Here is a 15,019-nt window from a genome sequence, read left to right as displayed (position 1 = left end):
ATCTTCAAAATACTGTTACTCTTATGCTATCTTTTATTTTCAAATTATTTTTCTGCGTAATTATTATTTACGTGCCAATTTTACAAAAGTAGTGAAACTGAAAACCTTATTATTTTGCACTCATTTTACATTTTCGTAGTACTTAGATAGTAAAGTCATTTTCATATAAAAAACTATTTTTTATGAACACAAAACCTATATATTTATTTTTCGTTTCCGACCTTTCTGCATTTTTGTACTAAAACTCCAATATCCTGTCCCTTTTTGAGGAACGATTTCAGCCGATTTAATAATAGTGACGCCATCTTGAGATGACGTCACTGTGTAATATTCTACGGATTCTGTTTAGGGTTGGCCGTTTTGAATTTCTTTTGTACAATAAAGTTGGCCTTAAGAAAAATAAAGACTATGAAAATACAGATAATAAAAATCAATTCGCAAATATAAAAAATACGATATGACACTAAACACATACATACATATTTTATCGATCAAAAAACATAATCCATTAAAAAATAAAAATGGCGTCTTGCTTACGTGTGACAGCCCCCGTTGTTTAGCACAATGCGTTTAGAATTTTCTTTGAAAGCTACACTTTGGAGCAAGCTAAGAATTTTATATTTCGATCAACAGAGTCTAATTTGGGTCAAGGTTTCATCTGGTTAGTAGGTAAAAAGAGATTGAGGGCTTTGAATGAGACTTTAATCAGGAAACCTGTTTCTGAAATGCACTTACGAAGACAAAGCTTTGTAATAATGATGCTTAGTGAGAGACGAATAAAACTTCCAAGAGCTTTTTGTACAAAAGTAAAATTGGCCAAGTGTGAGTGCGACTCGCAAAATGGGGCTCCGTATACAAGATTGAACTGCTGAACACCATGTAAGTACTTTTCTTCTATTATCATCATCATCATAATTCCAGACACAGGACAGGCATTTCGTCCACTGCTGAACATAGGCCTCCCCCAATGATTTCCACGCGCGGTTGGTAGCGACCTGCATCTAGCGCCTTCCTGCCTAATATGAGGTCGTCGGTCCACCTTGTGGGTATCTTCTATACGTTTGTAAATAATTGAGCTTAATTTTGATGAATATCGGCTAAAAATACATACAATGGGACGCGTAAAATCGCGTTTTAATTGCTAAATTGCAAAAAAATAAAGGATTTTTACCAAGAAATCGGATTTATTTATTTAATTTGCAATATTTATCAAGCATACAGGGTGTCGCACTCCCGAGAAATATATTATTACACTGCCATCACTCAGCGCCGTTAATAAATGTGACACCGAAGTACGATTTCGATTTTGTTTCATTTCCCGGGGAAAATTGCCAGTTGGAAATGTAATAAGCAGGCTTGAATTGTTTTTATACATTTAATTCTCGTTTGGAGCCAATAAATAATGCATTCTGTATTTACGGTAAAATTTTCACTGATAAGAAAATCGTTACCATTCATAAAGCTTGTAAGTACAGATTATGAAGTGTATAAGTGCCTTGGAAAGGGCCTATGTACTGAATAAACTATTTCATTTCATTTCGAAGTTGTAGATAATTTTTCAACAATATTGTACCTACAGATGTGATATTGAGTGAATTATTATTCTTGTAGTTTAGATAGAGGAAATCACAAAATTTTTCTAGTCAAAAATTTTGACTACATATTTCAGCGTAGATTCGTACATAAAAATAGCTTCGTAATAATTAGCTACCTACCTAATAAATTACAGTTGAATCCGATTATAACGACACTAAAAGAACCGATGATATTAAGTAGAGCGCTAAGAGTAAGAGCGCTTTCACATTTAGGCGATTTAGCAGCGCTACAAACGCGCGACTGACGCGCTGCCAAAAATTTCATACTATGTGACAGCGGATGCATGCCTTCACATTATAAAAATGTCGTTGCCGCGCTGCAGTCGCGCTACTAACGCCCTAATTTGAAAGCGCTCTAAAGAAGTAATGATTACGTTATTTCTCAACAAATAAACCAACCAAATCAAAATTATGCGTCGCTAAAAGACGTCGTACTAAACGGATTCTACTGTAATTAATTAGGTAAAGAAGAAATAATAACAAATGTGACTCTATATTGGACGTAAATAGTAATATTTCACTAACAAACTTACACAAATTGCAAATATAAGTGATGGAAGTTTAAATTGAAACCGGCTAATCCCTGGAGATCAAAGTTTGGCGACAAACGAGAGTGTTAATTTAACCAACTGAAATGCCACAGCAATTAAACTAACTTTAACTTTAATTTGTGTTTGTATTTTTAGATGATAACCAGTTTTATTACAAGCAAATAAATATTATTCTTATCATTTTTGTATCAGTTAACTTATCAAAAAATACACGACACGTATTTTTCACTTTTTAAAACTAATGAAAACTGAAAGCGATAGAGCGCGCCAAAGGTCCAAAGAGGCCCGTAACGTCAAAGAGTGCTTAAATAGCACTTTGTGACGTCACCTATTTTCGATTTAACTAAAAGTATGATTTTTATAACATCGTTATTATGAGAGTTCTTCAATTTAACCTACTCGTGCAAAATTATCAATTCCTATCTCTAAAGAAATATTTTCAATGTCACCAATGCTTATAAAGTGGGCTTGAACAAACTCAATTTTAAGCTAAATTTAACTTAGAAAAGTTCTAAGTTCATTGATGTTTCAAGAAACCTAACAACAGTAGGTTACTTTGGGATATTAAAAACTTATTATTACAAATTTTATTCTTGAATGAATAATTGTGTTTCCAAATCGTTTGTCTATAAAGAAAGTGTAAATAAAATTAAGCCCAAGGCCAGATGGCTAGATGGCAGACTATAACAAAAACTAAAGCCAGCAAATTAAAAGCTATCTATAATAATATCTAATCTTCCTACTAATATTATAAATGCGAAAGTTTGGATGTCTGGATGGATGTTTGTTACTCTTTCACGCAAAAACTACTAAACGGATTTTGATGAAACTGTACAGTATTATTCTTTATAATCCAGAATAACATAATGGGCTATAATTTATAACGATCTGTGACAAACTAAATTTCACGCAGATGAAGCCGCGGGCAAAAGCTAGTATATCTATAAAAGCGAAAGGTAACTGACTGACTCACTCACATCACGAAATCTCGGAAACTACGTAGGCGCTCACTAAGACAAGATTTTGCAAAATTCAACTCCTAAGGGGGTAAAACGGGGTCCACGCGTACGAAGTCGCGGGCGGCCGCTAGTTTGAAACATATTATTTTCTACTAGCTTTTAAAGACGACTCCGCCCGCGTAAAATTTTGTGTCCTATAAAAACTTTATCATGCGCGTCCCTGTTTCAAAAACTGGGTTAAAAACTATATTTATGTTCTTTCCCCTATTTCTACAGAAAAATCAAAATCGTTTCAGTGGTTAGGGCGTGAAAGCGAAACAGAGTTATTTTCTTATTTATAAATAGGGATAGGGATCGAATTTGAATGAAAATAATCTTGCAAGTCAATGGAATCTTCTTGTCGTGTCGACAAGAAACCTACACACACACTACTACACAGTGTCAGCCCAAAACTCTGCTACAAGAATGGCGTTGTCAGTAGCATTCATTAAATCTTCCTGGGTGCAGTTGTTAATGGAATTAATGTTATACTAACAGTCACCATAGCCACCATTTTGGACTTCTCAACACTTTTAGAAACATGTTTGAGGTATCTCACTGAAATTTAACTAATTAAAGACCCACGCTACTAAAGGAGCGAACAAAGTATAAACACAAAGCTTTAGCTACCCCAAACGAAGAAAACATAAATATTTTATATACAATTTCATCAAGATATTCCACCCCTTAAATTATCTTTGGCTCTCGCTAAAATTGGCTTGGAAAGCCGTTGCACCGCCGAGACTGTAATTTATGGCGGCGTCTACGAGGCTCGTACTCTATAATATGCAGTTAATAATAATAATAATAATAATAATAATGTCTTTATTGTGAATCACAGGTTATATAGGTACATACAGGTCACATATCACAATTAGTTTCACTGTGTTCCGCCTTTTAGGCATACAATACAATAGTAAATTAAATTAAATTGAATTGAATAAAAGAATGATTACATTAGATTCATACGATAAATTATTCATTACTTATTTTACCATTGTCAGATAAATATTCCTGGACCGAATAGTAGCATTTTTTAACCAGAAATTCTTGGAATTTATTTTTAAATATAATGAGATCGTCAATATTGCGAATTTCATCGCGAATTTTGTTAAAAATACGAGCAGCGTTACAATAAATGCTCTGATTCATTAGCGTTGTCTTACAAGCTACGACACACAGTTTGTTTCTATGACGATCTCGAGTCTTAAATTGAAATAAATTATTATTAGTTTTGACAAAAATTGCAACCTCATAAATGTACAGACATGGAACAGTCAACAATTTCAATCCCACAAATAATGGCTTACATGAGTCTGTCTGTTTCATGTTATGCATTGCTCTGATGCACCGCTTTTGAGCTTTGAAAGCAAGATCTTTATCGACAGAATTTCCCCAGAATATTATGCCGTATCGTAGTGTGGACACGACATAACCATTATAGGCCGTTAGTAAAGCCGATTTGTTAGAAATTTTCCTGAGATTGTATAATGCGTATGAAAATTGACTTAGTTTCTTCCTAACGTGTGCAATGTGACTTTTCCATTTTAAGGTACTATCAATATACAAGCCCAAGAACTTTGTCGAATGTATTACGTCAAGTCGTTTACCACAATATGTTACATTGAGATTATCTGCATCGTTATCATGTTGTCTAAAATTCATAATCACAGTTTTATCTAAATTTATTCGAAGATTATTATTCCTCAGCCATTCAATAATAGATGTCAAGGTTTCATTTATGTCATTCTCTAAATATGTCCAATTATTATTACTCAAAAGAATAGTACTGTCATCTGCAAATAATGTCATGTTGTGTTTCGTTACGGAAGGTAAGTCGTTAATATATATTAAGAATAGTAAGGGGCCAAGCACACTACCTTGCGGCACACCGTGCTTTATATACCTAAGCTCTGACTGGTATACAACTTCAGTTTTGGTTTTCGTGTTAATTCTCTCGACCCTCGTTGCTTGTTGTCGATCACTTAAATAAGACTTTATTAAGCCATGCATATTACCCCTAATACCATAACAATATAGCTTATTCAACAATATTTTGTGATCGACATAATCAAATGCTTTGGTCATGTCCATAAATAAAGCAGCTGTAGGTGTGCGTTGGTCTACTCCTTGTGTAACATTAAACAAAAAACTAAATACAGCTTGATTTATACTTTTGTTCTTTCTGAAACCATATTGTTGGGGTGCAAAAATATTTTTAGTTTCTAGAAATGAATTAAGTTTTTTATATATAACTTTTTCAAATATCTTTGAAAAAACTGGAATTAAGGCTATTGGTCTATAAAAACGCATGTCAGTCCTATCTTCTTTTTTAAATAAAGGTTTAACAATTGATGTTTTAAGAGCCTTTGGATAAGTGCTATGCTCAAAGCACAAATTCAAAATGAAGCTCAATACTGGTGAAATAATGGCACATGTATCTTTAACTGTAGACGTAATGATATCATCATAGCCAGCACTATTAGTATTTTTTAAAGATAATATAATATTTTGAATGTCAATAGGTATTGTAGGATTTAAGAAAATTGTATTAAAATTATGATTAACCTGGATATTATTTACATTGTGAATATTAATATCAGTCTTAACTTCGTCAACAAAATAATCATTAAATTCGTTAGCGATTTCTTGAGGGTCAGTAATAAGTTTGTCTTTTAGATTGATTTTATCTATGCTTTGTTTGGGGTATTTCGCTTTTACTTTTTTTATTACTTCCCAGGTCGCTTTGCACTTATTTAAAGAATTCTTTACATAGTAGTCATTCTGAGACTTTTGAGTCAGTTTTACTACAGATTTGTATCGCTTTGCATAGGTTTGGAAGGCTGTTTTATTTTTGATGTTCGGAGCGCGTCTATATTGCCAAAGTAGATCCCTTTTCCGTTTACTACAAACGCGGATACCACGACTTAGCCATTTTGGTCTCGTAGTAGTTTGAATCTTAATTTTTACTATGGGGAAGCATAAATCGTAAATTAGTTTGAAATCCTCGAGAAAGCTGTTAAATGCCACGTCGGGATCACTAGTACTAAAAGCATCAGAAAAACTGAGTTTACTCAAATGTTTGATAAAGCCTTTTCTATTTTCAATAGAAAAGTCGCGTTTATACACATACCAATATTTTAGGGAACAACTTTTTTTGATCGGACACTTGAGCAACTGTGCAGAATGATCGGATAAAGCAAGTTCGATTATCTTGCCTGTAGATCCTCTTATATTATGAGCCACATTATCGATACAGGATTTACTAGCTACACGAGTAGGTTGCTTAAATTGAATTTTCAGATTATGACTCAAAATAAGATTCGAAAACTCATCAGTATACCTTGTCTGCTTTAAAATATCAATATTAAAATCTCCACATAATATAATTTTTTTGTTTTTTAATAGAAATTTTGATAACATTACATCTAATTGTTTGAAAAAGATATTATATGCGAGCTGAGTATTATGTGGTGGTCGGTATATACAGATAATACATATTTGATGATCTGTTAATTCAATTGCTGAGCATTCTATAAGATTTGCGATTGATAACTTAGCAATATCATCGAGTACTCTGTAAGCATGATTTTGTTTTACCAATATGCAGGACCCCCCATGCCTATTATTTCGATTAAAACATGAGGCCAGCTTGTAATTTATTAATGACATGTATTGGGTGTCTTCAATGGTCATATTATGTTCTGTAATACATAACACATCGATTAAGTTGTCCTCATTATTTACTAACTCATGCAATGATGCAGCTAACATATCTGATTTACTAATAAGTCCATTAATGTTTTGGTGCAATACAGATACATAATAATTACGAACGAAAAAACTGAAAGTCACTATCAGATTTTTCATGACTATCTTTTTCATTTACATTAACGTGAATCTTCTTTTTCGTAAAATAGTCTAAGATAGATTTTTGTATATACTTAGGTTCATTGTAGGTTGACAATATTTTTGATTTTGCAAGTGGAATGCTTGAGTTTTGTTTTTTTATAATCTGACATGAATTAACAAAACGTTTCAATTTGTCTAAGTTTAAAAATTCATTCTCATAATCTGTACAATCTATAAAATAATTTATACTATTTGATGTTATTTTGTGTTGAGATTTTGATTGCATAAAGTAACAATTTGGATACAAGTTGGACAATAGTCGTAATTCATTATTTAACATAAATTCATTCAAATACTTATTATGTAAAACACTTAAAATAATAATTCTATTTGATTTAAATTTCTTAAGAACTAAACTTAATTCTAATATCACCTTTTTAGGATTAGTGTCATTTTCACCTACACCTAATATTAATATGTCCGAGTCTTTCAACTGAAGTCCGCAAGATGAATTTATTATTTCTTCAGTTGTTGCGTTTGGTTTGGTAACGGCCGAGACGTTGTAACGAAGATATTGGGAGGATGCTCGTTGCTTCAGCAGCGTCGAAGCCAATCCTACACACTGCTGCGATCCAAACAACAAAATATTGTTCGAATGTTTACGGCCGTCGTTCTTTCTGTCCGTTCCTGAACTTGAGTTTTCAGTTTTTTCTAGCAAAGGATGATTTGTTTGAGTGTCAGTCGTTCCTAGAGCATTAATATAACTCTTAAGGCTCAGTATCTCATCTTCTGCGAGTTTGAGTTCTTTCTCTAAATCATTGATTCGCTGTTGAAGTGAATAGAGCGAACTGTTTGAATAAGGAGAGAAGATTTTTGTCTGGTGCGTCGGAGGCCTTTTACTTTTTCTAGAGCTGTGGCTTATCAAGCTTTCGTTTACTGGAGATCGGCACAAGGTTTTTAGCATGTCATTTTCTTTTATCAGTTTATCAACTTGCTGACGGAGCTTGTTATTTTCCAGTGAAGTATTGTCAAACTCATTTTGAAGGATGGCATATTCTGACCGCAGACGAGTGATAGATTCTTTCATTTCTTGAATTGGAATTGAATTTGAATCGGTCGCTGTGTAGTCCATGCTTTTCGATAGTTGCTGACTCAGCGTCAGCGAATCCAGCGGTTCTTCAGAGTCGCGGAAAGCGGTCAGTACCTGTGAGTCGTCATTCACATTAGAGATTGAGGAGTCGTTTAGTTGAGAAGTTAAGCTGGTGTGTGCTGCCTGTGATGGTTGCTGTTCTATCAATCTTTGTGTTGTGTTCGAGAAAGTATCCTGAGGATCCTCTATTTGACTGGACGTTTGTGTGTTGATATTAATTGTTGGGACCGTCTCTTTTCTGCGATGCGTTACATATGATGATGTTGAGTTAGGTGTAGATGTGCTTTTCGCTGTTCTGTCACATGATCTACACTTCCAATTTTTTCTCATATCAGCTGTTTTCAGGCGGTGCAGTTTTTCCGAATATCCTATGCAGTCGAATTCGAAGTTATTTCGGCATATTGAGCAGAGTACAGTGGCTTTTGAGTCAACCTTTTGCTTGCATTTACGACATGTGACTAGTTGTGCCCTCTTACGGTCGTTGTTTGTACCTTTGTGGTTAGGTTTCGACATTCTGTTGATCTTATTATTTGTTTTTGGATTTGTTTCCGTAGTTAATAGACAGATGGAGCTTCAAAGTACAGTTTCTTGTATGGCGTGTAGTGACATCTAGCGGTGAGTAGCAAGGCTTCACTTTAAATGCCCTTTTAGTCAATAACCAACAACTCGTTCGCATCAAACTCAGTAGATGGCGCCTATTCCATTTTTTGTTTATATGGAAAGTAGTGACATCTCGTGCCGAGTAGTAGTCGGGTTCAATCTTACTATACCGCTGTCAGATAGGTTCAGCTTGACACTAGAAGATGGCGCTATTTTAAAGTGCTCCAGATATTGGCTCTTCTGTCTAGCGCGATAACGATCAAATTCCTGATACACTGCTATAATTTCAAATAACATTAACCGTCCGATTTCTGTTTTTCTTGATTTTATGATTTTGTAGTAACAGTATATTCACTTTAGCACACTACGTTGTTGATTTATTGGCCTTTAATGATGTACAATTAGTCATTTCCGTACTGTTTTGTTTTTATTGTCACTTTCACTATCACTTAGTCACAAAATTTTATTGAGTCAATTTCTCCAAGCAGCTCAAAAGTTTTCAGGAGATAACACTTCTACGAGTTGTTGTTGTTGTTGCTAGTGTTGTTGCTAGTTTGTGCTAGTGTTGGGAAAGGTGCCTACAGTGTTGGTCGATATCGATAAAAATCGGGTAGGTACAGTTGGCTGAAATTCTCTAGGAAGCGTTGACACTTGCTAGCGTTACGTCTGCAGTTTCTTGTATTCTTAATACTACTATGCCTTTAGGACGCATTTTATTTCGTAAATAATAATTTACCTTCAGCCTCATAGGACATGAACCGGTGTGTGTAGGCAACCCTCCAATCTGTAAAACGCAGCTTGAGACATTCATTTACTAGGTGGAACGACGACCTCATAAAGGTAGCAGGAAGGCGCTGGATGCAGGCCGCTATCAACCGGGCGAAGTGGAAATCATTGGGGGAGGTCTAGTTCTGGAGTGAACGTCCTGTGGCTGAAATGATGATGATCATGACGTGTAAGACTTAATCTTAGTCGGTAGGGTCCTCCTCTTAGAAAGATACTCGGGTTTAAATCTAACAAAGGCCTTTATTTTATGTATTTAATAATACATACATATACAAGAAAATAGTCACATTAGTAAGAAAATAGTTTTACAAATATATATATTTTATCGATACGTTCACATCACTATTTTAAACGTAGTTTGCGTATAACATGTGCATAAAGGATCATCCAGTGAGGTATCGCAGCGTTCGTGGCTTGGACATGTTAGTATAAAACAGTTTGCTATACATTTGAAGTTATAATATTCCGATATTATGTATGATAATAACACAAGGCCCCATTGGAATTCGCACTTAGAAAAAATAGCCGGTGCTTTGTGTAGTAGGAAAGCCAATACAATTAAAGATAGATAGACAAAAGAACACAAGAACTTGGAAAGCGATTTGAGGGCGATTTTGAAACGTGTGTAAAACTACTTTGAAACAAATAAACATTTTTTTTCTTTCTTTCAAACATTTTGTTTACAGACTTAAAAAAGGAGGTTTTCAATTCGACTATTCCTATGTTTTGTAACTACTTATAAGTAGATCAATGCTTTTTCAAACGGCGCTTCATTTTGTTTATTTTTTCAAACTTCTGTTAACCGAAGAAAATTCTAACATTATCCTCAAGATCCATAACATCATTGTCATCAGGTCATCTAATTTACAGTGGAGAAGGAGAGATGCAAATTGAGGATTATCAAATGGAGGAAAAACATTATCATAACTAAAAATAGCATTTACGACTTCATGTTACTTCGGCCGTCAAAAATCAAAACAGTGATTACTGGGAAATATCCATATAATAATATCTCCAAACCACATTTTATGCGACGCCATATCCATTACGTCAAAGCCAAAGAATAAACGATTCGCAGAAACTAATCAGGGGCCATTTGGTGACGTCGTTGACAAAATTAACTTGTTACGGCTGCTAATGGCGAAACATTTTCACTGGCCATCGATCGCGCCCACTCGGTTCGTACGTGAAATCAGACCATTTCAATGCATCAAAGATGTGGAAGTTCTGGAAGGATAAAGTAGAAATGCTAAAAGGTAAGTAAACTAAAACTTATAACCATATTCTTGCAGAAATCAATGAAAAATATCTACAAAATAAAAACAATTAATATCGGTCAACATCAAGCACTCTGGAAACAGCCCTATCAATTCTTCCCTCCATATTTTTAAAGCAACCCATAATATTATGCGGAAATAAATTTCCAAGGCTGATATTCCGAAGTATGACGTGCCATCTATAAATCACATCTCGACATCGAGCTCCGAGCGAGACGAGTATCGAGTTTCGATGGCGTTTTCAATATATCGATTATATTCAAGCGATAACTCAACTGTCGAGGGCAAAATAAAAAATGGACTGCGCCTTAAATGGGACGTAGATTTGGAGTTGATTTGATATTGCCACCGTCTATCATGGTGGTGTGTATACTGGACTACAATGTCAATGAGGTTTGGGAACTCGAATCATAGTAATTTATTTAGAACCTCGTGTGTTTATGCAGAGTCACGTTTGCCTCTGGTATGCGAGTATATCTATCTATATACACAACCCAACGGAGGGGCCGATAGAGCAGCGAAAGTCTTAACGAACACAAGTGATATCCGGCTCGAAGGACCATATGGAGTATTTACAGTATAGTCTCACGTAACCACTCTGCTATCAACGTTTCGATGCCCATCTGTAGACGTACGTGAGTATGAATAATTTAAGTTAGTTTTTCTACCAACGCACAAGTTTTGTTTACTTGGGGGATATATTGTAAAATAAATATTGTCCCAAGATTCATTCAAGTCTAGTCTAGTAAAATCCTAAGATTACTATACTGAAAGAAAAGTTTACAAATAAAACGTGATAATTATGCTACGAGTTTGACTCAAATCAAATGATTCAAAACAAAATGTACCTACAGACGACAGCTGTATGCTTGCTTACCATGAGTACCTTAAGACTAAGTGTGCTTACTCATAAGTACATTAATCTCTCATACATTTTAATATCATTTTTATGCCAATTAATGTCATTGTAAACTCATGGTAAACACACACGTCAAGCTAAAACTGCGGCATTTTATGTAGTTTTAATTGCTATTTTGTAACAAAAATGAACAGTCTGATGTGCTATCGACTGTAGGTACTTTGAAGCGAAGTACGGATAGCTTTTTCCCTAACTTTCAATATAGTTCTCTTCTACAATCTCTATATCCCTTCCACCATTGAGTACGACGCCAATAAATCACAGTGCCCTACGTAACGTGAAATGAGAAGAGCAAGTGGTGCTCGGGCTTTATCACTCTTTCAGCGATTTACCTTTCAATTTCTTTTTCGAAGCATACTAAAACACCTGATGGCGGAAATATCTAATTTATGTAACGACACTCTGGTATGCATCTGCATTCTATAAATTGATTTTTTTTGTTTAGATATTGAAAATTAACAAGTCTTATCATTTGAGTTTTCTCGGTTGTATGTCATACTTTAGGTTCGTTCGTTTCAGCCATATGACGTCCACTGCTAGACAAAGGCCTCCCCCAAGGTTTTTCACAATACACGGTCCTGCATTGCCCGCATCCAGGTTCTTCCCGCGACCTTTACCAGATCGTCGGTCCACCTAGTAGGAGACGTCATGCCCACGCTACTTACTTTAGGTATTTTTTTTAAAACAGACTTAGAATTTACGAAACTCTGTTGCGATGGGAACTTCAAAAAGCTTTGCATGCCTTCAACAATGTCGAGTGACAATTTTGGACCATTTAACCAATAGAGATTTTTATTGATTCTGAAACTTATTATCAATCAAGAAGTTAAAAATGCCATAGAAACAATATTTTAGCTACTAATAAATAGTACCAATAACAAGTGCGATGTGGAGGTCATTGGGGGAGGCCTATGTTCAGCAGTGGACGTCCTGTGGCTGAAATGATAATGATGATGAAATAAACAAATTAGGCAAGGGAAATCTCTTTGTGCGATTTCGAATGAAGGCAAATCTAAAGTTTTATGAACTCAATGGTATTGGTTTCATACTTTGTTCACAACTTCATCAAATTCAAAACCTTCAATTTATAGAAATAATACGATCACAATTAACAATAGCAATCAAATCAGAACATCCGAGAGGTAAATACAGTTCAAGTAAATGATAATGTTTGATCCAAATCCTAAGTCTCAAATCTAATAGGAATCTTTGAAGGGTCTGGGGTAATTAAACCAAGGCTTACGCAGGTCAGACCCGGGGTACTGGATTTGGGAGTAGTGTAATTGGATACAGCATACTTGGACGGACAGATTGAAGTATTCTTGGAGGAACTTGGACGTTTCACACTATCACCAATTGTACCGAAAATAGAGTCGACTACACTTTTTTTTCAATAATAATAGAACTTGATGTACTGTTTATCCGTCGGCTGTTTGGTGTAATGGTTCTAAAACGGACTACTATGCCGAAAGGTCCCGGGTTCGATTGCCGGCCGGGTAGAAATTGACAATGTTCTGTGACGAGTCTGTTTGTTTCTATGTATATTATGTAGGTATGCATTTAAAAAGTATATAAATTATGTAGTATATCCGGTGCTAGCACCCATAACTCAAACCTATTAATTGCTTACTTTGGGGCTAGATAGCGCAGTGTGAAATTGTCCAAATATATTGTCCAAAGATGTTTATTATTAGTAATAATGTGTAATGTGAATATGTTATGAGTATACTTGGGAATGGTTAATTGAATAAATTCGATTTAAATGTTGCTTGGGATTTTAAAGAAGAAGGTCTTTAAAGATCGAAGAAATAAACAAATTGCAAGCTATATCGGCAGAATAAGAATAAGAAAAACTTTATTTGACACAAAAAGAAAATAAAAAAAGACCAAAGGGACTTAATAAAACTATAGACGCATAATTTAGTGCCAAAAAGGCGCCAGCAGCTCAGCTAATTAGTCACAAATATTAGTTACAAAATCGTCATTACCACTTTTATTAAAAAAGCCTACCTAGTCTATGTCTATTGCATCCTCCCTCGTGCTACCTCCTAAGATTAAGGTATATCTATTAATTATAGAAGAATATTGAGCTTGTTTGTGTTAAATGTTAAACTAATGTTTACGAATACCAATATTCGAACAAAATGTCGATTCTCAAACTCTAGGTAATATGGTTTAAAATATAATTTCACATAGCGTCACTTGACCCCTTTAGTACCTACCTATATTGCTTGTATGTATTTTGCATAAGCTAATGTAAATTTTTATTTCAGTTGAAAATGGTGATCTCTTCTCTACGTCCACACAGCCAATGATGTGCGATCGGAATCTATAACAAACTACACTGAAAACTGGCTTCAAGCATGGGCATAGAATCTCTAAGCCGACTGTGAATGGTTGATATGTTCTGAAGAACTTGACGCTGACTATACAACTAATAACAAATAATAATATTGTTTGCAAGCTATTAATAAGTATGCACCTATTGAAAAAAATATTTGTCTCCGTAAGCCTAGGCGCAGACCACTGACTTTTAGTTGGCCGATAGTTGGACCCGATTCTAATTTGTATAATGAATCGGCCGATAGGAAATCGGTGTAATGTGCGCACTTTCATACATCCATACTGATTAGCCCGACCCAACTATCGGCCAACTAAAAGTCGATGGTCTGCGTCTTGGCTAAAGCTACGTTATTCCGAGCAATCCAAACAAATGCCTTTAATGACAAAAAACCGAAACCATAATAATCTCTCATTTTTCATGCTAAAAGTAATAGCTCCGCACTTAAGTATTTCTAGGTGCTTCTCTCGATAAGGTGACAGTAAAAGATTATGTCTTAAACCTCTCTGAAGCACTCTGAAAGCTGAGGAGGTCTAGGTACTTAAACAAGTAGGTATAATAGTCGACATGTTTTTGTGACAGAGACTAATCTACACTGGGTCGCAAAACAGGAAAATGTTTGCGCTCCGGTAAAGTATAACGCGTTTGATGCTGGCATAAATCGTGACATCCACGAAGCCGCACCCCACCATTCTTCCGCTAATGTTTGAGTGTTATCGGTACACGCACACTATAATAATGACGCTCGGATTGCTCGGATCAAACTCCCCGCACCCCGCGCTTCCCTCGACTAAAAATTGGTCCCCACCAATTTATTAGCGTCTTCGAGGATGAAACGATCTTTATGTAACATTTTAAACGCAAAGCTTTGTAGATAAATGGATGGATGTTTGTTACTCCTTTACACTAGTTAGTTGCAAACGAAATTTGATGAAACTTGCCAATGTTTT

This window comes from Ostrinia nubilalis, chromosome 2 (genome assembly GCF_963855985.1).
Source record: "Ostrinia nubilalis chromosome 2, ilOstNubi1.1, whole genome shotgun sequence".
In the NCBI taxonomy this organism is placed as follows: domain Eukaryota; kingdom Metazoa; phylum Arthropoda; class Insecta; order Lepidoptera; family Crambidae; genus Ostrinia; species Ostrinia nubilalis.
Note: the sequence above shows the minus strand (reverse complement) of the source record.